This window comes from Dermacentor variabilis, chromosome 6 (genome assembly GCF_050947875.1).
Source record: "Dermacentor variabilis isolate Ectoservices chromosome 6, ASM5094787v1, whole genome shotgun sequence".
NCBI classification, from domain to species: Eukaryota; Metazoa; Arthropoda; class Arachnida; order Ixodida; family Ixodidae; genus Dermacentor; species Dermacentor variabilis.
In genome coordinates, this window is record NC_134573.1 from 139,423,425 (window position 1) to 139,445,332 (window position 21,908).

Genomic DNA, 21,908 nt, shown 5'->3' on the forward strand with positions numbered 1-21,908 from the left:
TCTCGAGGGAAAAAAAAAAGTAAGCTCGAGATCGGGAAGGGAGAGAAAGAAAGAGGATGGCTATTAAGAGCATCACAAGCAGCTCCTGATGCGTGCACACAAATCGCAAATGGAATTTTGCCTATTGGGCCTATTTGCCTATTCGTCTATTTTGCCTATTGCCTTTTTATTCTTTCTTTGTTTATTTATTTATTTCTTGTTTTGTTTCTTCTTTCTTTCTTTTGTAACGTGCACATAAACCTAAGTACACGAGTGATTTTGCATTTCGCGGCCACGGCGAAATGCGGCCGCCACGGCCGGTTAATCGATAAAAAATGACATACAGCGCGAAGGACAAGGACAGCGAGAGACGACATACACGGCGATGTGTTTGTCGTCTCTCGCTGTCCTTGTCCTTCGCGCTGTATGTCATTTTTTATCATAAATTACCGACTAGCCAAAAGAACCACCCTAGTTCTATTAATCGAACGTGCGACCCCGTGCGCAACAGCACAATGCCATATAGGCACTGAACCAGCACGCGTGTACTTGGAGTTTTAGACACGATTTCTGAAGGCCGCACTTTACCTGCAGTGCAACCCGCGTTTTTTTTTTGTTTGTTTTTTTAAACTACGGGACATTCTCGGCCCGTAAAGCACCACGAACCTGTGTGATGCGCGCATCGAAAACTGTTCTGGTTATTTTTAACGTATACATAAAAACCTTAATGAAAGTGCGAACAGCTTGAGTGCATGCGCGCGGATCTGTGGGTGTATGTGGCATATGTGACCGCTGTGTATGCAATATTTGTGTATCACGTGATACGCACGCGGTATACAGATTCACGGATTCATCTATAGAATAAACTTCAGTTGTCTGTACAGCACTTGCCCTGTATATGTTCTCTTCTGTATCATTTGTCGTATTTTGCGGCACCTCCAGTAAAAGTAAAAAATGATAATCGAGGCGTAGAAAACTAATTGCAAGCCCCGAAAGGGATGGGATGCGTACAGGTCAGCTATAGACAGCTCAACGTAATGAAACGTCGCTTCGAAGTAATTATCCGACCTGTGCGGTGGCGTGCTTTTCTCACAGCCCAATTTGTTTCGCGTTCATTTGTATGCAACGGTGGGCGCCCATTCCATTTCTATCCGATTCTCTCGCCTCGCGCGCGGTACGTCGGTTGAAAGCCCCTTGAAACGGGGGCCGACTTTAAAGCCGCCCCGGCATCGCCTCGCCAAGAGCGCAAGAAGAGCTCTATTACGCTGAAAAGAAGATGACTATATATAAACGTGTGGACGCATGCTGCATCGGGCGAGCAGGCATGCATTAAGACCACGCATCGGCGAGCAGACCGAAAGCGAAACGATCGTGGTATGTACAGCGAGGATTGGAAATAGATGGCTATCAATTACACGCTTCGAACCAAACCCCTTCCCCCCCCCCCCTCCCCAGCCTTTACTTCTGTAACTATACGCGCGGTCGTCGATGAATGGCTCGTCTCCTTAAACGCTCGATCGAATTTGCCCGTGTACGCACGATTGATCGTTTCGCGCCGGCAAAAGGAAGCGGAAAGAGAATCGAGCGTTCTCACTACGCCGGACTCGCGATCGGCTCTCCGTAAAACAATTTCCCTCGTGCGTGTGTATGCGTGTAGGTACATGCGCGCCGTAGTCGTTTAAGATGCCGATTGTAGGTCGCGCCCGTGTATAGGAGGCGGCTCACCCAACGCGAAGCGGCGAGATTTTAGGCGCAGTGTTCGTGCCAGGCGCCACGAAATAATCCCGGAGAAGCCTTTACTGTAGTGCGCCCGGCCGTGGCTTTCCGCTTCTTCGGTGGCTGCTCCCGCGTATACACGTGATCTGCGCGCGTTGGAACACGTATATACCTCGCTAAGAATAGGAGCGGCGCGGCGTTGTTCAGTTTTACGCGCGCGCTCACACGTGCATGTTCGGAGAGCGCAGACTGTGAGGGATGCTCCTCGATCGTGCCCGATGTACCGTGTTTAGCCGCACATAACTCAACAAGAGCGTGCCTTGAGAGGTCTAATTCGAGCTTAGCTTTCGAGAACGCGGTCAAGAGGGGGACGAGGAAAGGCGTGGTCGGTGGAGCCATCCTGGAGTAGGGCTTTGTAGGAGTCACGGAGAGCGAGCACAACTTCGTGTTATTTACACACACACGGCCGACAACAGTTTAAATCACCCGTATAGCTCCTGTTAGCAGCGTCTCGATGCAAAGAATAACTACAGCCCGTTCTACACACATCTCTATCCCGTGAAGACAGCTAGTACTAAACTAACGTAAATAGGAAGAAGGAAGAGTTTGGCAAGCCCCACCAGTATACAGAGCACCGGTAGCTATACAGGTACATAAAGGTAGCAAGGCGAACGCCTGTAAGAAGCATGCAGGATCAGATGGTAAGGAAGAGATAATCATATGTGTAAGGCTCTAGTTGGTCGGGGAATAACTTCATGGTATATTTCGGCAGGATTCCGACAGGGGGTGGCCTCGATTCGTATCACGGCGACCACACGAAAGGCATGACTACAGTTCGAGAACGAAGAAAGGAGAGGAGGCGGTAATCGATACCCACGACCATGCTTGAGTTTCGTGTCTTACATGTCGACCATGCAGCTGGCAGCTGCACTTGTCAAGACAGCGAAATTCGATATAATTAAAAGACAATTAATCAATCAATCAATCAAGGTCAATTAAAAGACAAGGACGCCGACACCGCGTCGTCGACGTCAGCGAAATTGTGATCCGCGCCATCGTAAAGATAGGTAGACCCTTTCGCAAATACTGCTTCACGATTTCCGACAGCACATCGCTTCTTATGCCTTGAGAAACTCTAAACGCAGGCCTGGAGAAAGGCTGTTGCGCAGCTGCCCTTTAGTTCAACAAGGTGTGGGTTTTGGCGCGTTCGTATACAGCATATATTGATCGCATATTAGCGCAGCTCGTGCCTTTTACCCCGCCCTGTTTTCTGCGCCGTTACGCAGTCAAAGGCGACCGCATGTTTACGGCAATCTCAACACTGAGGGCTACGCAGGTGCCGTCCTGCAGATAATGATAAGAGATATTGTTAGTAGGAAACAAAGCGTTATGTTCGCGGCTCCCTGCGTTGTATTTTCTCTTGCGTGTTGCGCCTGCTGATACCATGCGAATCAAAACTCTGCCTGGGGAGCCGATAACAATCTCCGCCTGAGAAAATGTTTGGAAAGAAAGCTGAGAAAATAATATTTATTTCTTGGAAATGACTAAAGTGGATCCGCGTATAGCTAAGCGGTCGGCTCCTCACTCGTCTGCGATTCACTTCGAACATAAACGTCGAGTTTGGCAAATCAGTTCAGCGGAAATGCGCAAAGCGCCGGAAGTTTCACGAAGGAAATCAATGTCATCCACCTCACTGTATTGCACAAAGCTATACAAATGGAGAACCCGTGCGGTTTGCTCAGAAAGAATGTCTCGCAGTAAGAAAAAAATGTTCTAATCACGGTGTCAAACAGGCGACGCCAGCGCCATTCAGGGGCGGTCGCTCTACTAATTCTGAGCTAACCAGGAGGCTTGCGGATCGCAGGACGAGGGCGGGCACTGCTCGACAACTCGAAGCAAGGGACCGTAAACATGGCGAATGAGTTTTCCAATTTTGCTTTCTCTTCATCTGCGAAGTATTCTTTCTGAGAAACCTGTATGCATGGGTTTTCTTTCTAGGTTCGTGTTTTACTCTCAGGTGGATGACTTTGGTCTCCTTTCGTGAAACGTTAGTTGTGTGCACTCGAATGCGGCATTCGCGCGGCATTTGCGCGGCATTGGTCACTCCCGTTAATATATAGGATCAAGGAAGCGAAGCAGTCCAGTTTTGGATTCGCTGCCTGCTGTCGTCGTCGTCGTCGTCGTCGTCGTTGTTGTTGTTGTTGTTGTAGCAGCGCGTTCCGTGTGTATGCCACGTTGTCTAGAAGAAGCTACACCGCTCCGTGGCCACAGCATCGCCGGGTGCGCGTACGGAGATAATCGAAGGCCTATTTATGTTTAAGACCGACCTGCCTACCTTGGCCCTGAAGCAAGCAGCTCTGGATTGTTTGGACACTTTCCATTTTGACCGAGTCCAGATATTTACGGATGGCTCTTCCACTCAGACCAGCTCCACCGGCGCAGTGGTTATACCATCACGATCAATTAGCATCCGATACAAGATTTCTCACTTGACAACATCGACCGGGTCGGAGCTTATTGCCCTCCGAGGTGCCGTTGATTACGTTAACAACCAACCTGCTAATCGGTGGGCAATATTCTGCGACCCGAAGGCGGCCTTACAATGTCTTCTGTCATCTCTTCGTCGCGGATCCTGTGAACAACCAGTGTCGGAGATACGAAAAATGCGCCATCGTATGATAGCGAAAGGACACGACGTCGTGTTTCAGTGGCTGCCTGGCCATCGCGGTATCTCCGGCAACGACCTCGCTGACGAAGCTCCTAGGAAAGCCCACAAAGCAGCAACCCTTGTTTCTGTACCTTTATCGCAGACCGACGCAGCCCAACACCTAAGCAATCTAGCACACCGTATGACATTAGAGAAGTGGCACACACCTGAATTCACCCAAGATCGATTGCATTCCCTCGACCCCTCTATGCAGCTGCGGCTGTTACCAGGGCTTCCGCGAAATGAGGAAACAATGGTGTGCCGCTTACGCTTGGGCGTCGCATTCACCAATGCATATATACGTTTTTGATTGGAATGGCTGATAGCGCCGACTGCAATGCCTGTGGTGCCGAGGAAACTATAGAACATCTACTGTGCTACTGCCCATCTTTTCAAAGCGAAAGACATGACCTCTGCACAACTCTCAAATCAGCTAGATAGAACACCGTTCACCTTGAAGAAGATCTTGGGACCATGGCCTCGCTTATCGCAGCTACAAAAAGCCACAAAAGCGCTGCTGCGATATTTGAAAGCTGCTGGATTGAGTCAGCGTCTGTGATCCGAACTGAGTGACCGAACGATATCCCCTGTAGACTTTCTCTTCTTCTTTTAATCTTTCCGTCCCCTTTTCCCTTTCCCCAGTGTAGGGTAGCCAACCAGGCTCAGTCCTGGTTAACCTCCCTACCTTTTCTTTATCATTTGCTCTCTCCCTCTCTTGGCTCGTCTTGATTGGCCGGTTAACCCTGAGCGCGAGAAGTTCACTCCGCGCGGGAGCCAGTCGTATATATAGACTTCCTGTATTTTGAGATCCTCAGTCGCCGTGTCGAAAACGCCCCAAGCCGCGGGACAACTTTGTAACGTCCCGAAAGAAAATTTACATACTTATATGTGTCGGCTTGCTGGACAGGAGGAAGTACGTATTTGAGATTGCAGGCAGCTTTCGCGCAGCGCGCATGCTGCAACCGTAAATGTGTTATGAACGTAAATGAATAGAGTTCTCCTCACCGAGCATGTATACACAGTCGGCCGCGAGAGTCTACGGTACAGGGGCTCCTTGGCGAACGCTCATTTAGGCTCTGTTAATGCATTACACTTCAATCTTAATGGATCAGCGTGTATACATCGGAGACACCGTACACTAGAGATTAAATTTGTGTAATCGGGGCTATATGCGCATTCCCAGGCTTCTCGGGAACGCGGCTTTCTCGCAATTTCCATGTCCCGCAAGCTTATGCGACTTTACGTTATTGTGTATCTGTGGCTTACTTTATTCAATGTGAACGTATACATTATGTGGCAAACTTAACGTAAGTTAATTGTTAACGTATAGTTAACGTTGTCAAACATGGCGCCACTGGCATACGTGGCCCACGCTTTAGTGCAAATTTCTGTGATGGCTGCACTCAGGGTATCGCTGAGGGCAAACGAATAGTGTATTCAGCTTCCGATTCCTCTAAACTCACCCGAATCGCAAGTGATCAGAACGGCCAGCCCGCCCAATTTTTTGAGCTCTTTCGCACATTCTGGCGTCCGGAGCTATAGCTCTCACAAGATGCACCGGATTGTCTTGTCTCGGACAGGGTTTGACAATACGTAGGCACCAGGCCACGAAACACTGGCTCATGTTTCCTTTACTTTCGTTACATCGAGCTCAATGTATTCAAGTCGCGCAGACCGTAACGTTACGCAAACCGCTTGCGTTTAATGAAGGTACGCTGTTTTTAAAACTGGCTGTCATGTCGTACGCAACAGACACAGAAAGTTTCGTTCAGCGTCTGTTGCATGTTGTTAAGCTGTTAAGTCCAGGTCATCTGAAACCGTTTGACCTGGATGATCCTGATTTCTACGCGCGTATGCGTTCTGTAATTACATGCACCTGTACATTCTTGCTGAAATTTCTCTTCACCCGTCACTGCATATAGGTCAGAATTTACGTCTGCTGCGCAGCGCATGGTTTCAGATTCCATTGCCAGCTGCAGCGGCGACCGCATTCCAATGGACAGTACATAAATATGCAAAAAAAAAAAACGTCCTCGTACTCAAATTTCTGTTCACGTTTATGAAACCAAGATGCTCATAATTCCCTCGCTCCTCCCCCCGCCCGCTTCGACTGGGTCCCCAATTGTGTTGAGATGTAGCTTCACAACGCAGAACTTTGTCTTGTTTGTTGAGACCTCAGTGTGTACAGTTTGCTTCCGCAATGTGCCGTGTGTGGTACCCAACGTGCACGGGATATCGCACGGGAAAACGGCCACGGCAATGCACGAACGAGCTATTCCCGCGGGTGCGTGCTGCTATTATAGCTTCACGAAACTCTGCGTATGCCGACGATCTCGTATTCGACGTAGCTTCACCGAGAGAAATAGCGTCCCTCCATTAGACTATCAAATGAGGTGGCCGTACGTGTCATTCTCACGTGAGCTTATTATATAGGACGCTTCTCCGGGCGAGCCTTTAAAAAAAACAAAAAAAGAACAGGGATGATTGCTCATTTGTCGTCTATATACACACCTTTATCGCGATTCGTTCGAAGACGAGAGTCAGTGCGCGGCTTGGTCGCTGGACTGCGTGATTACGGAGAAAGGGGTCCGATGCTTTCCCGCCCGTGCGTAGCTAGCTTAAAATAAATCTCGCGGTCCCAGCGAGACCGCCTTGTAATCAGCTACGACGCGTCAAAGCTTGCGCGGACGCGACCACGTTCCACGTTTCCGTCTTTTCACTTTTGCTTCGCGTTCCCAACAATGCGACGCCGTTGACAATGCCGCAATGGCTCTGTGAGGAAGTTCGTATAAGTTGCGTAGACCTCAGCTTGAAGACGTGATATATATATATATATATATATATATATATATATATATATATATATATATATATATATATATATATATATATATATATATATATATATATATATATATATATATATATATATATATATGGTCAGCATAAGAAGGCGGAGTAACCACGTGACCGACACTAGTTTGTCATCCATGGGTATGGCTGCGCGCGTGAGTGTGCATTCATTTCAGATTAGCCGCCTTATTATATCCAACTCTGCTCTGGCGATGTGGTTATTTGAGTCCCCGTGAGGGGATGCGGATTAGTGAGAATATATCGAGCTGGGGAGGAACATATAGTGCCTTTGCGGTCCGCTTTCCTTCGCACGAATTACGAGTACAGACTAGGCAAGGTTAAATGAAAAATAACAAATGTTGCGTGAGCCAATGCGAAAGAAAGAAAAAAAAAAGAGTGAGTGGCAAAATTTAGGGCACTCAACGCAGGCAGGTCTCGTTGATTTATTAGTTGTTGTTTTTTTTCAGCAATAAGTAGACCGCGAAGCTGTGAAGAAAGATGCAGTATAACGGGAAGAAATATACGGTGGATCAGCTTCTGTTTCAAATTTATATATATTTGACTTCTGTGAGAGTATGGTCAGCGATAAGATTCGCAGAATGTTTGACAACTCCATCGGCATAGTCGGCAAATATACAGCAGTGCGGCTAAAGCCATGGGGTTGTTGCCACGAAGTAACAGATGAATATCTGCAGCAGTGACTGGCTACATACGTATACAGTCCATGCAGCAGACTAAACTGGTCATCAGGCTGTTGGAAAAAAATATGGTTCTCATATGTTAACGTGAACGTAGCAGTATTCGACAAGCATTGAGAGTCTTATAACCCGGCGTGGTTGTTTGGTGGCTATGGTGTTGGGCTGCTAAGCACGAGGTCGCCTTATCGAATCCCGGCTACGGCGGCCGCAATTTCGAAGGGGGCGAAATGCGAAAACACCCGTGTACTTATATTTAGGTGTACGTTAAAGAACCCTAGGTGGTCCAAATTTCCGGAGTCTCCCACTACAGCGTGCCTCATAATCAGATCGTGGTTTTGGCTAGTAAAACCCCATATTTTTTAAACTCAAGAGTCATACGCGTCAGAAGTCTGACGTCATAACGCAACACACTAGCTATTAGAGACCCTTAATGGTGTAAGAGGGAGAGGGTGGTGGATGTTGGTCGTCCAACACGAACGTCTTTCCATACCACCTCCATCTTGCACTAAAGAGAAACAGTTAATCAATTTCTACTGATAAAGCTAATAATTATTCCAACAGTATATTTTCGTGAATTTCGCTGTAAGAAGTTCGTGATTAGAAATGGCAATGAAAAGCCAAACTTCATTTTTTTTAATTAAGCGCTAAACCCCGAAGGGGGGGGCGGTACTTTAGTGTGACGTCACAAATTTCAAAGGCCCTTCTTTCTTTTCTTTTTATATTTGGGTCGTTGCGGCCCACTGATGTTCTCGAAGCCTGCCACATTCAGTCATTGACTCCTTTAGAATACGGTGTGATACACGTTTCTGATAGAGTAATGACTATATAGGTCTGAGAGCGTACGCCGTCTGTGACGACCACGGCAAGCTCAAGTGCGAACTTAAAGGCGGCGTGGGCGTTGTTGCATCACCTCTGACATACACGAAGCCTCATCTCGCGGCATAATAAGGAAGGCCTTTCTGGTATTGTGGAAGGGTAATTTGCTAGTACAGCTAAACTCGTTTCTTCTCTTTAGTGTCAACTCAGCGCAGCCGGCGCGGCCTGGATTCGAATCAATGACCTCGATCCTTGGCAAGCTAGCAGAATTAACGACAGGACCACAGAGCCACCGTATAGACCGGGGCAAAGTACTGGACAACATTGTCTACCCCGACAGGCACGCTCACGACTGGCTCCAGTACCTATACACCGGCGTCGTCTGCGCGAGCAGATGACGCCGGTTAAAATTTGTGACGTCATAGTACCGTCAAATCAACTTCAAGGTATAGCGTCGCCGCTTGCATTTCACTTGTGCGTCTTTTCTGGCGTATCTATACGGTAGCTTAGTGGTTTCGGTGCGTGGCGCCGCTGCGTTCGATGTCCCGACCGCGGCACGCGCCCGCGTTTCGATGGGGACGAGAGAGAGAGGAATATAGGAAGGCAGGGATGTTAACCAGTCAAGAGCCTGGTTGGCTACCCTGCGCTGGGGGAAAGGAGAAGGGGTACGAAATGCAAAAACGCATCGTCACTTACATTTTCTGTGCACGTTAAAGAACCCTGGGCGGTCAAAATTTATCCAAGGACCTCCCCCCTTCCCCCAACTGCGACGTGTCTCGAAATCATATCGTGGTTTTGGCACTCAAAGCCCCGTAAGTTAAATTTGTCCCCATCAATCGTTCGAGCTTACCCCTTAATTAGTAAGTGTGTCAAGCATCGTCCTTATGGGTGCAGAGAGAGAGAAGTCGATCCTGCACTGGGGGAAGGGGATAGAAAGATAGACTTTCGCACTTTGCGCTGGTAAGACACACAATCAAGCGTTCGTCGCCGAGTCAAACAAAATCGGTTATATAGGCTGGCGCGTTTTTTTTTAACTGTGCACACGAAGGTCAGCTCAACGTTCAGTCGTTGCACGCGTGGATCTGCACCGAAGAATTCCTTATGCTGGGTAAAAGTAGAAAAAAAAAATGAAGCCGCGCAAGAAACATGTCCATCCCTTGAGCCCGCGCGCGCGTACCAAAATAATGGAGGAAAGAAGTATTCCCGTGTGACAATATTTATCTGCGGGGCTGCGGCGTACGGGGCACATGGAGTGCGATGGCCTAGTAGATGGGAGGCGCAGTCGGGGCTGGCGAAAAAAAAATAATAAATCGGAGCAAAACGTAGCGAAAAGTTCTGCCCTTGAAAGGTGGAGGGGGGTCTCTCGCAAACGACATCGAGCGCCGCGACCGTGAAAAGGTCGCGCTTGGAAAGCACTGTCTCGGCAAAGGTCTACACGGAGAAATGGGGGAAAGGAAAGAAAATGAAAGAAACCGAAAGCGGGGAAAACCCTTTTTTTTCCCTAACAGACTTTCGAGATGCGTGGCACAATGGCTTTGAAAACGCAACGGGCTGGATTCCATTGCTGAGAGCAGCTTCGTGGCTACGTTGTGATGGTGCGAAATTGAAAGTATATACTATACCGAGCGTTTTTTATTCTTATGCTGACGCAAAGGACTATAATGGCGCGAGGTTACAGAGGTTACCTAAAGGTGCCTTTACTTGAATTCTCATATAACCCCCTTTCTCCATAAAACGTTTGCTTGTTTTGACATTTTATGCTGGCGTTTTCCTGTGAATGCACACCATCTAAAAATTATTCCTTTAGTTTGCAATCTGTGCAATAAAAAGGGAAGGTCAAACACCTGTATTGGTCATTGATTAAGCACCCGTATACGCTAAAATCTTGTCATCTTCTGCGCGCGCGAGCGCGCGCGCGTTTGTGTGTGTGTGTGTGTGTGTGTGTGTGTGTGTGTGACACATACGTCATATCTTTACCTACGCCATGCATACGCTCATTTACGAAGATAATGTAGAGAAGCCGGCGACGAAAGTCCCCAAACTTTCAACATCATCCAACAGCCCAAACAATAGCCTCTTATGTAGAAGGTTATGCCCAAACCAATCAATCACTGCTTAAGCAACCAGCCCAGAGTTAGATGCTTTCTGCGTTGTGCCCACACCATACATCGCATCTGTTACTAGTATACTTTAGTAAACTTAAAGGGAACCTGAAACGGTTTTCAATTTCCATGAAGTGCTGCGATCGGGAAGAACAGACCTAATAATTTACGGTTCCGAAATTTTTTTCTTCGTTTTATTAATATAAGGGGCGGAAATCGCTTTCTAAATCACCCCCGCGGACACGCCCCCATCGCTTCCCGGAGCGCCGGGTGAGGTGGTTGCCAGAGGAGAGAACCGGCGAGAGTGACGTCATTCGCGTGGACCGAGCTGCCGGACCGGCGTGCTGGCATGCCTCTTTCCGTCCTGCGCTTTACTGAACGACGCTACGAGAGAACTGCCGCCGCCGCCGCTCACGTTTGTTTTCCTTTGCGATTTTCGTAAACTGTTCTTTCGTGAAGCTGCCCGTCGCGGCAGCTTCACGTGCATGCTCGCGCGAGCAAACGCCGCTGGCGCGCTGCGAAGCATAGACGGAAACGCGCGCAGCAATAAATTTTGGTGACCGGACTTCGTGCGTAGCTTCCACAGCGTTGCACCTGAGGTATGAAATGGAGTATAGGCTTGCCTAGTCACATTCGACGTACGGTTGCAGTTATCGTGTTTACCACACGGCGGTGCTAAAACTGCTTAATATCTTTATGTCAAAACTAGCATGGAGCACGCATACCGATTCTTGATCGAGCCAGAATCGTAAAGTCGTCGAACCATAGTATGAATATTGCACATATAATACCACTGGTCATCTCTGGATGTGTATGATAAGCAACTTCCGTGACTGTACCTCACAGCACTGCATGTGCGCGCTTTGAAACGCGGCACTTATGTTGGCGATCGTGTATCAACACTCAAAAAACCACGGGACTTTAGACAAGCAGCGGCAAGGTGCTTGACATCGCGGAATTGCACCCGTGTTTACAATCTAATGAGAAATTGGTGCTTCGGCATTCTTCCAGCACCAAGTTCCCAGTGACACTTTAGCGCATTTTTTCTCCCGTCATTGGAACGTGCAGCTACATGAAAAAACAAACATAAGTACCAGCTAAGATTTCCAACGCGCGAGAAGGTGCACAAATCGCTCTCGCTGTTGGCACACTCAACATCGTCGTTGCCGCCGTTACCGCCGTTGCCGCCGTTGCCGCCATCGTTTTCCGTATCGGCTGTCGGTTCGAACATGTACGGCGAAAATACAAGCTGTCCGAGACAGCGAGAACGTTCCATAATGCTTACAACTCAGCTATGAAGCCAGAACAGAACAGCGTGCTACGCTCCGAAACAGCGGCGCCAACCGGCGACTGCCGCGATTGACGTCACAGCGGCCCCGACCAATCACGGGCAACAGCGGCGTTCGCGCGATGCCCTGAGGAGCTGGTGCGCGTTTTCTTGAATAAACAGCCGCTTGCGTTTGTTTCCGCCCTTTTTGAACCAGGTATTCGTGTTCAGGGGACTCAAAACTGTAGAATGCCGCAGAGAACTCATTTTTTTCGAAAAGTGTTTCAGCTTCCCTTTAACAGCAAGCGGCCAGTAACTTACTAGCCATAAAACTGTTTTCATACACTTTTACGTCTTAAGGCCATAATGATAACCTTCCTTATGATACCTGAGTCGCAAGTCTCTTCATCAACAACAGTCTCGGCAGACTTCACAGCGACAAAAAAAAAGCAAGCACAAAAAAAAAGATGGCGCGGGTTATTAATTACCATAATGCCAGCCAGCGAACTCGTGAGCAGTCACCTCCGCATATGGGCGCCAGTCCTGCCTCCGTTCAGAATTTTGCTATACAACCACGAGACGATAGAAACACAGCGTAGCGTAGTCTGGTCATCAGCGCATTGGCGCTTACTCCGAAGCTGCGAAGCGTTCGGCGTAATGGCCCGGGCAATGAGTTGGGAGGCGCGCGCACTTAATTGTAGCAACTTGATCGATGCCAGTCGACCAGCGATGGCCGCTGTCGGCGTAAGTTCACGCGCGAACCTGGCCAACAAGCGTGCCTAGTGGCGTCGTCAAGTCACTCGTGTGGTCATCAATCTCTTAAATGGCTCACGCGAGCAGTAGATTAAGCAGCGCGCCCATTCACGGTAAGGCTTTCTTAGCTGTTGCTTTTTATTTTTCGTATGCGCACCAGCTCTCTCTCTCTCTCTTTTTCGTCATGTTCGTCCGCTTTATGCCGCCGCTGAGCCTTTACCAATTCCTGAAGTTCACCTCCCATGTAGTGACAACTGAGCGAGTTTGTTACACATGCAACGTTGAAGAACATACAGCAACTGTCATCTTGTTCTCTCCGAGCTATATGTCTTTTGTATTCGCACTGCTTTCTTCATCTTGAAATTTACTAGCTGTTCCCCGTGCTGTACGTTTGCTCCCCTATATCTTCAGCTGAGGAGTGTTCGTGCCTTGACCTCTCTGCATTTCGTATCGTGAAAGTTTTCTGACTCTCTCTCTCTCTCTCTCTGTCTTCGTTTTCTTCTCTGACTTCATTTTAAACGATATACGATTAATTCAACAACTTTCTTTTTACTTGTTCGCTAACTGTTTCGCCACCAAATAGAAAAAAAAAAGGGGGGGGGGGGGAGTCACCAAAACTAGATGAATAGTTCTCTCACATTCTGAGCAGAAGATGATGATGATGATAAATAGGAGTAGGAGGAGGAAGATATACCTTGCGAGAGTAGCGCCTATCAGTAGCGTTTAATGGACCACTGGCACATTCGACCGGTCGACTTCTGGAGAGCACCCCGGCTCTGCTTCACAAAGATCGTTAAGGACAGCCATATCATTAGTACAGAGCAGTACATACCAGCCATAACCTGACTTAATTATCTGCACTGGAGTCCGATTACGGCCCCACTAAGCCCCACTATATAGTTACTCGTGTTACGCTACATTTGTAGTGTTGCCAGAGCGCTCTGAAACAACAACACTTTCCTATACGGGCCGCATAACAAACCTATAAATAAAAGCTACAGGCCGTCGTTTAGTGCGTTATCAGTGAGGAAAGAGCACAGCGCGCGAGACAGAACAGAACGCGAGCCGGCACGGCTTGTGATCTTAAATTAAATAATGGGGTTTTACGTGCCAGAACCACTTTCTGATTATGAGGCACGCCGTAGTGGAGGACTGCGAAAATTTCGACCACCTGGGGTTCTTTAACGTGCACCTAAATCTAAGCACACGGGTGTTTTCGCATTTCGCCCCCATCGAAATGCGGCCGCCGTGGCCGGGATTCGATCCCGCGACCTCGTACTCAGCAGCCTAACACCATAGCCACTGAGCAACCACGGCGGGTGACTTGTGATCTTATGTAACGTGCTGCGGCCTTGTTCATCCTCTCGACACAACATTCTGAAGAGAATCGGGTAAGCGCTGCTGTACTAAGATGCCAAATCCACGTCACCTGAGAACTTCAGGAGAAATCGGGGCAGCTTCCTGCTGATGGTGGTGGTGGCGAGCTGTAACAACAGGCGGTTTTAGCCTGGCGATCAAGGCCGGCAACTGCTCCGCTCGAGCGTCTCTCATAACATCACCGTGGTGTTTCGCCACACGTCTGTGAGACCAGTCTCTCTTAAGAATCCGATAAGGAGACGTGAAGCATCTTTGCGGGCTATAACTGGTACTTCGGGTAGCACAAGGTGTTCCAGGCACGTATGCGGAAGGTCCCTTCGTTGCGGGTTTTTTTCAGGAGAGCGCCCCTTTCATCTCGGAATTTCGGGCACGGCCTCAGGAAGTGTTCAATTTCTCATGTCTGTTGAAATACATTGTTCTCGCGGAAATACCACGTGGCCCGCGCGCTATGTATAACGTACGGGACGCCTCGACGCTTCAATGCCTTTACCCGTAGAGTTACGTGCAAAAACTACGAGATTGCAACTTACGGCGCTGCGATCGCTAAGCTCCCCAGAGAATTATAGCTTCGGTAATACATTTGTACGCTCCACCAATCTACTGTTCAACATCATCGCACTCTGTGCTTTCGTCTATGAATAGTATACTGTTAACCTTTGAACTCGTTCGCAAAAGTAGTAGTAGTGGCCCGTTCAAGCCAGTTTCACTTATATAAGACTGGCTTATAATTTATATAGTTTCACTTATATAAGTGCACGCCGTCGGAATAACACATTCGATGAAGCGACACGCCAACGTGATGAAGCAAAGTTAGGCAGATTCTTTCTTTAGCTCGAAACGCCCCCAATGCGTTCCACACAATGCATGCGTGATCCATTCACATCGTGCGTGTGCGTGAGCGCTACCTGCTCCTCAATGTGGCCAATTTGCAAACGGCATACCATGGAGTACGCTTTCTCACGGATGAAAGTCTATTATAAAATTCCATCGTAATGTACGAACTGTCGGCGTAACCGCAACAAAAAAGCCTGCCTTGTCGCAGAAGAAAGTGAGAAAGAAAGGGAAAAAAAGAAAAAAGGCAAGAAATAAAGAAGCAAGCACGCCAAGGAAGGGGGAGTGGGGGCTATAATGGCGAAAATAGGGTGGGCCTGCAGCAAGTCCGCGGGTCACACAGGAATTCTCGGAAGCGAATTCTCGTGGGTAAGACAGACCGCGGGCTCCAACTGCGTTCTCTTTTTGACTGTTTCGTTTCTCACCGGCGAAGCGAAGTTATTCCCGGGTAATGCACGTATATACAAGCTGTACGCGAAAAGCCCATTGCGTGCGACCAGCCTCTTCCTCGTCGCTTTCTACCGGACGTTTCCTGGTCGTCAGCTGACGAACACTCGCTGCAATCCCATGCAAAAAACGCTCGCATACGTAGACGCGCTTCATAACGTGTGAACGGGGGTCGAAACACGAATTTCTTATCCTTTCTTTCTTTTTTTCGTCGCCTGGTCTGACGTCGCTAGCAGGCATAGCAGCAGGCGTACGAGCAGCAGACGTCGGAAAAGGCGCAGCAAAAATGGTTGCGAATAGTCTTCTCTTCGTAACTATACTCGTCAGGATGCCCGCCGCCCCAGAAGTCGTTTATGCATTACTCTTTTTTTTTTTCGCCTGTCTCGCATACTGACCGAAACGCGGGAGCAAAGGAAGGACGGAAGACGGGCATATTTGCACCGAATACCGTAAAACCTCGCACAGATTGCGAGGGTTAAGCTTAGTTTATGTTAGCGAAGCTTTTAAGCCTGTCGGCACCGTTTTACATGACGAAGGTTCTGCGATGGGCTTGTTTGTATATACGTCGGCGTCGTATCACAGGGCTAGGCGTCGCGCAGTGTGTGTGTGTGTGTGTGTGTGTGTGTGTGTGTGTGTGTGTGTGTGTGTGTGTGTGTGTGTGTGTGTGTGTGTGTGTGTGTGTGTGTGTGTGTGTGTGTGTGTGTGTTTGTGTGTGTGTGTGTGTGTGTGTGTGTGTGTGTGTGTGTGTGTGTGTGTGTGTGTGTGTGTGTCTTTCAGCATAACAAAGCATGACTAACGTATACAGTACACGGTACGTGTTCTTGCAAGGGATGAGATTGCGTTATACAGAAAAACTTGGCCTTCGGCCATGTAGGGAAGTATCTCCTCGGTGGGGCGACATGAGAGCGACGAAGAAGGAAAGGGCAAGGCAGTATAGTGTAAAGTAGATAAAGCAGGCGACCAGAGGAGCGGCAGTTGTTCACAATCCAGCAGGAAGCGCTGCATTGTGCAATGCGCTGAGCGGATTTGGTTGCAGTAAAGACATCGACACTAGCGCTGTATTGAGGTGGTTGTAATAAAACGATAGCTATGACTCGCATGGCCATGTGTTCGTGCTTATAGGTATTATAGCGACGAACATAGTCAATGTGAACGAGTTCTGGAGCGATATCTGTGGGGTGTATGGGTATCGTGTTTAAGAGCAACAAACTAGCAGTCATTGTGCTACTGTGACTTTGTTGACTATATGTGACGTTTAAGCGCGCAGACAACCACAGATAAGAGAGGAGCAGGTATACACGAGCAGTATAGATGTTAACGACGTGTCTCACAGATTGCCATGAAGTAAGCAGAGTCATGCTGGTACCTACAGATAATCACGGAACCATAAGATCTCAAATGCTTTTCGCACGTCTCTCGAGTGAAATACGATAATATCTTGCATCTTATTTGCCCCTTCTATCACTGCTGTGTCATTCTCTGGTGCTCCTCCTGCTGTCGCTGGTCTCTTTGGCGTGACAAGAACCGATCGTTCTTATTCGCGTCACATTATAGGATACGTTTCCTTTTCTACTACACGCAGCTTTTGAAAGAGCCCCTCGTATACTGAAATTGTATTTCCTGTTTAGAATTACGCATTACTACCATACGTGGTTGTTTTATCTTGCGCCGGCGTTCGTTTTTCATCGCATTCATTAACACGATCAAGTTATCGCTCGGTGTAATTAAGACGTGCCTACTGCATCCGAAGTTGCACGAACGCCGTCCCCAGCATACTATCGCGAAAAACTCGCACGTCTAATCAGATTGAGCGCGATTCGCGAACAGCGTTGTACATTCCGGAACGTACGGCGAGACATTCATAAATACCGGACACACGCGACCAGCGAGCTATATAAGATTCGACGACCCGATCGACCGTTCTCACCGCCGGTCTTGCATGCCTCGAGTGTTGCTTGTCTCTCTGGGCCAACGGGTCGTCGCAATATAAAGCGTCGGAATTCTCACTTGCGGCAGTGTCTTGCTCTTCGACGTCACTGTACAACGTGACAATACGAGGGATATTGCGGCAATATATACACCAGAGAGCTGCAGCCGAGTAGAGCTTGCCGTCCGTAGCGGCGGCGGGGTCCACGCGAGAGACGCGTGAAAGAAAGGAACAACCAAGTCTCCCTCCCCCTCCCCCGCCTTAGCCAGGCGTGTGCCGTCTGCTCGGAGCTGACAGGTAATATGCGTCAGCCGCCGCGTTGCATGTGCCATGCGGACTGACCGACCGACACGTTGCTCGCCGCTCGATGAACGCATAAGTCCTCTGCGGCCCGCCGCCCCGTAGGGATTCTAGGTCGTCGCTTGCTGGCCACTGCGGCTGCATGCGTAACCGCTGCTGCCCGCATTGCAGATAGATAGATAGAGAGAGAGTAGGAGAGAGTGCAGAACAGACGAGAACGGCAAACGAGACTGTAGCAGACGGACGGACGGGCGTAAAAGAACGCGATGCCGTTCCTGCATCGCGGGAACCGTTGCACGAGAGGGAGACGTTGAAGCCTGTGTGTCTGGGCAGGATCATTAAACGAGTGATGTGTGCGCTGCGCGGGGTTTGGCAGAGGCGCTTGCGCATGCGCCAGCATGTCCTTGCAGTGTATACACGGTGGGAGATGGCGCATGCGCACTGCTGGGGTTAGGGAACGTCCATATGCGCACGCCCACTGCGTTTGAATGTGTATGTGCGGGTTTTTGTATGAAGTATAGGCTCCCCATCTGGGGCTAAAACACCATGGCCGAGCGATGGTTGCACGCTTGCTGTCAGCGTCTTTTTATGCCCTAGTTGGCAGCGAGAGAATTGCTGCCCGGAGGGGTCAAACTTTTGTTCTCCGCGAGGAATGTTGTTTGGGAGGTGAAAGGTCTGATCTCGTGGTGGGCGTCGTGGATAAGCACTGGGGTGGATGTATATGTTTTTGACGCGTAATGATAAGTTATGGGTTCCAGTAAATAAGGGAGCGCAATGTGGAATGTAACAACCAATCCTTGAAAAAGAAAAGAAAGTTGAAGTAAACGAAGGAAAGAAGAAAGGGAAGGTTGAGGTGAGGGGGTCATGTATAGAATCCTCAGCGCACGGTGTTGCTACCATGCCTCCAACCTCATTGGCGAGATTTGTGTGTCACGTACGTGACACATTCCTGGAGACAGCAATTTTTTTTAGTAAAACAAAACCCACAAAACGGGTTGGCAAAAGCCTGGGCCTTCGGTCATCAGCTTATTGTTCTTTTCTTTTTTTTCATTTTTGTTGTTATTGGTGTGTTCACACATTGGCGTGTGTGTGCGCCCGCGTTTTGGAAAGAATACTTATATTGCTTGGAGCTTAGCTATTTTCTTTAATATATAGAAAAGGCGTTCTAATTTATATTGATAACTACAGACAGTGTCTGGAGAAAGGAACCTTGCAGTGATAAAAAGAAGCGAAAGCCAATATCTTTCGTAACACTGTCGCCCCACCCCGCAAACAGTTATTCATCGCGTGAAAGCTGTCATATTTCCGATATCAACTTGTAATCATTCAGTCGTTTAACAGTTTACTGCTTATCGAGAAGCTGCCGACACAACAGTCGCCAACGTTTCCAATTTCGTACAAATCGATTCAGTAAAACTTGGGGAAGCTTGGCCTCACTCACTCCAAAGGCCGATGTCATAAGACCGGAGGGCAAACCATAAATCCGTAAAAAACAAAAAGAAAAGAAAAAAAACTTGAAAGTGCGAGGCACGCGAAAGGCGCAACCGGTAAGGGAGATACAGCCCGAATATAAGACAAGCTAACCAGGTTCATTCACCCAACTCCGACGAAAGAAACTTCGGAGCCGGTTCTCTCGTCGCGCATATGTTTCAAACGCCGCAGGTATACACGTGCTTTATTCACGCGTCGTCTGTAGAAAACGAGCAGGAGCTGAGAGGGAGAAAAAAAAAAGATATATGTATACACGCATACAAATGAAAAGAAAGAACGAAAGAAAGATAGGAAAGGTGCGGGAAGCCGCGCCGCGGCGCGGCGAGCGGTGATCTCTGAGCGAAGATAAACCTCTTGACCCCGAAATTAGAACGCCGCGCTCGCTACGCGGTCCACCAGTGAGATCGCGCCGAGATAATGTGCCACACGCAAGTCGGCTCGTCCTCCTGGATGCCGGCAGCGCCGTCTGCTACACCTCTTCGCCACCGCTTCTTCAGAAGTGGACGAGCCGCGACGCGAAAGTATATCGGCCAAAGAGAGACGTCACGTCTCCATCTTTTATGAGTTGTACGGGCCTTCTTCGTTCGCGGTCGCTATCAGTCCTCATCGATCACCACGAAAGACGCTGTTCCTTTTGTTGTTGTTGTTGTTGTTGTTCTACGGCAGCTTGTCCTATACGCGCATACTCGGCGTTCCTCGAGAACAACGCGCGGCGCTGCTGTTCTGCACGCGCTGCGCAAATCCGTCGTCGCGTGCGTTGTTGCTGGACAGGGCCACTGACCAGCCTTTGCGTTTTCCTTTGTTTTTCTTCTCTTTCCCTTCGGAGGATACATCGTTCGTCCGCAAGAGTTGGGCGGGCGGGTGCACCCGGTGCGAGATGCCGTTACATCGCCGTCGGCTGCAAGGCTTCGCCCGCTAATGGTGCCTTAAGTTAGAGCCTTCGGGACGATCCGATTGAGGAAGCGTGTGTCCGCGCCGTATATGGTTGTTCGGGCGGTCACGTATGCGCATGCCGAAAGAAGGGGGGGCGTAGTTACTTTCGGGCGCGTCCGACCGGAGCGCGCGCCTTTTGTGCCTAAATGTAAGAGAGCGTAAGTATGCGCGTTCCGGCAGATATAGATGCTCCGTGAGAGCGATCCAGTTTGGGTGAAGAAAGAGACGGACGCTTTAGGACAGAACACAGTGAAGCGACTACGCTCACGGTCGTTGCGCAGGATATATATATATATATATATATATATATATATATAGACATGCAGAAACATGGAGGCTTACGAAAAGGGTTCTACTCAAATTGAGGACGACGCAACGAGCTATGGAAAGAAGAATGATAGGTGTAACGTTAAGGGATAAGAAAAGGGCAGATTGGGTGAGGGAACAAACGCGAGTTAATGTCATCTTAGTTGAAATCAAGAAAAAGAAATGGGCATGGGCAGGACATGTAATGAGGAGGGAAGATAACCGATGGTCATTAAGGGTTACGGACTGGATTCCAAGGGAAGGGAAGCGTAGCAGGGGGCGGCAGAAAGTTAGGTGGGCGGATGAGATTAAGAAGTTTGCAGGGACGGCATGGCCACAATTAGTACATGACCGGGGCTGTTGGAGAAATATGGGAGAGGCCTTTGCCCTGCAGTGGGCGTAACCAGGCTGATGATGATGATGATATATATATATATATATATATATATATATATAGAGAGAGAGAGAGAGAGAGAGAGAGAGCAACATTTAGGCCAGAAACATATATATATATATATATATATATATATATATAGAGAGAGAGAGAGAGAGAGAGAGAGAGAGAGAGCAACATTTAGGCCAGAAACAGGTTGCTTTTTTTGTAATTACTTTGAGTCGTATAACGATTGTGTACTGCACTCTATGTTAGAACATTGTAACGATAGACGGATTCAAGAGTCGCCTATAACATCTAACATCATTTGATTCTGACCTGAAACTGACACAGCGGCAAACATGTGGTGAACATAAAAGGGTTCCACGAGAACAAATGTCGAGTTAATTGGTACTTATGAACATATGAGATTGTCAAGCCTGTCATCAGTATAGCTCGTTCAATACGACGTCATTACAATAGGTCATCACAAGTAACAGCGGTTTTCGATGCTTTTTTTTTTTTGTATCGAGAAAGAGGACATTTTCGTCAACGTTCCGGTGGATAAAGAAAACGCTTTGTCTAATTAGATGCATGCTTCGTTTACTCGTGTGACGGATATATGTAACCTTGTTTTATGAGAGTGATTTGCGCTGCAATAACGTTACATGTCACCCTCTCAGCGATTGCTTTTTTCGCATATAGAGAAGTTCGGTTTTGTCGAAGCTATAGTAAAGGGTGTGCATTATTGCGTACTGACTGAATTTGGCGCTCGCAAATCACGTTTCGCAACATTGAGACATCAACGTAACTTCCATTCAGATTCACGCCAGTTTCATCCAGAATACAGCCAGCTTCTACATACAGCCAGCAAAACACAGAAGGACCTCAGCGAAAAACCACGCGTGCCGATCACCCGCTGTACACATATGCGGGCAGATGAGACGGTAACTACACGTTGTTCGACAAACCGATATCGTCGTAAGAGAAAGAAACCTTACGCCTGTGTACACTCCAGCGCAGCCGCAACGG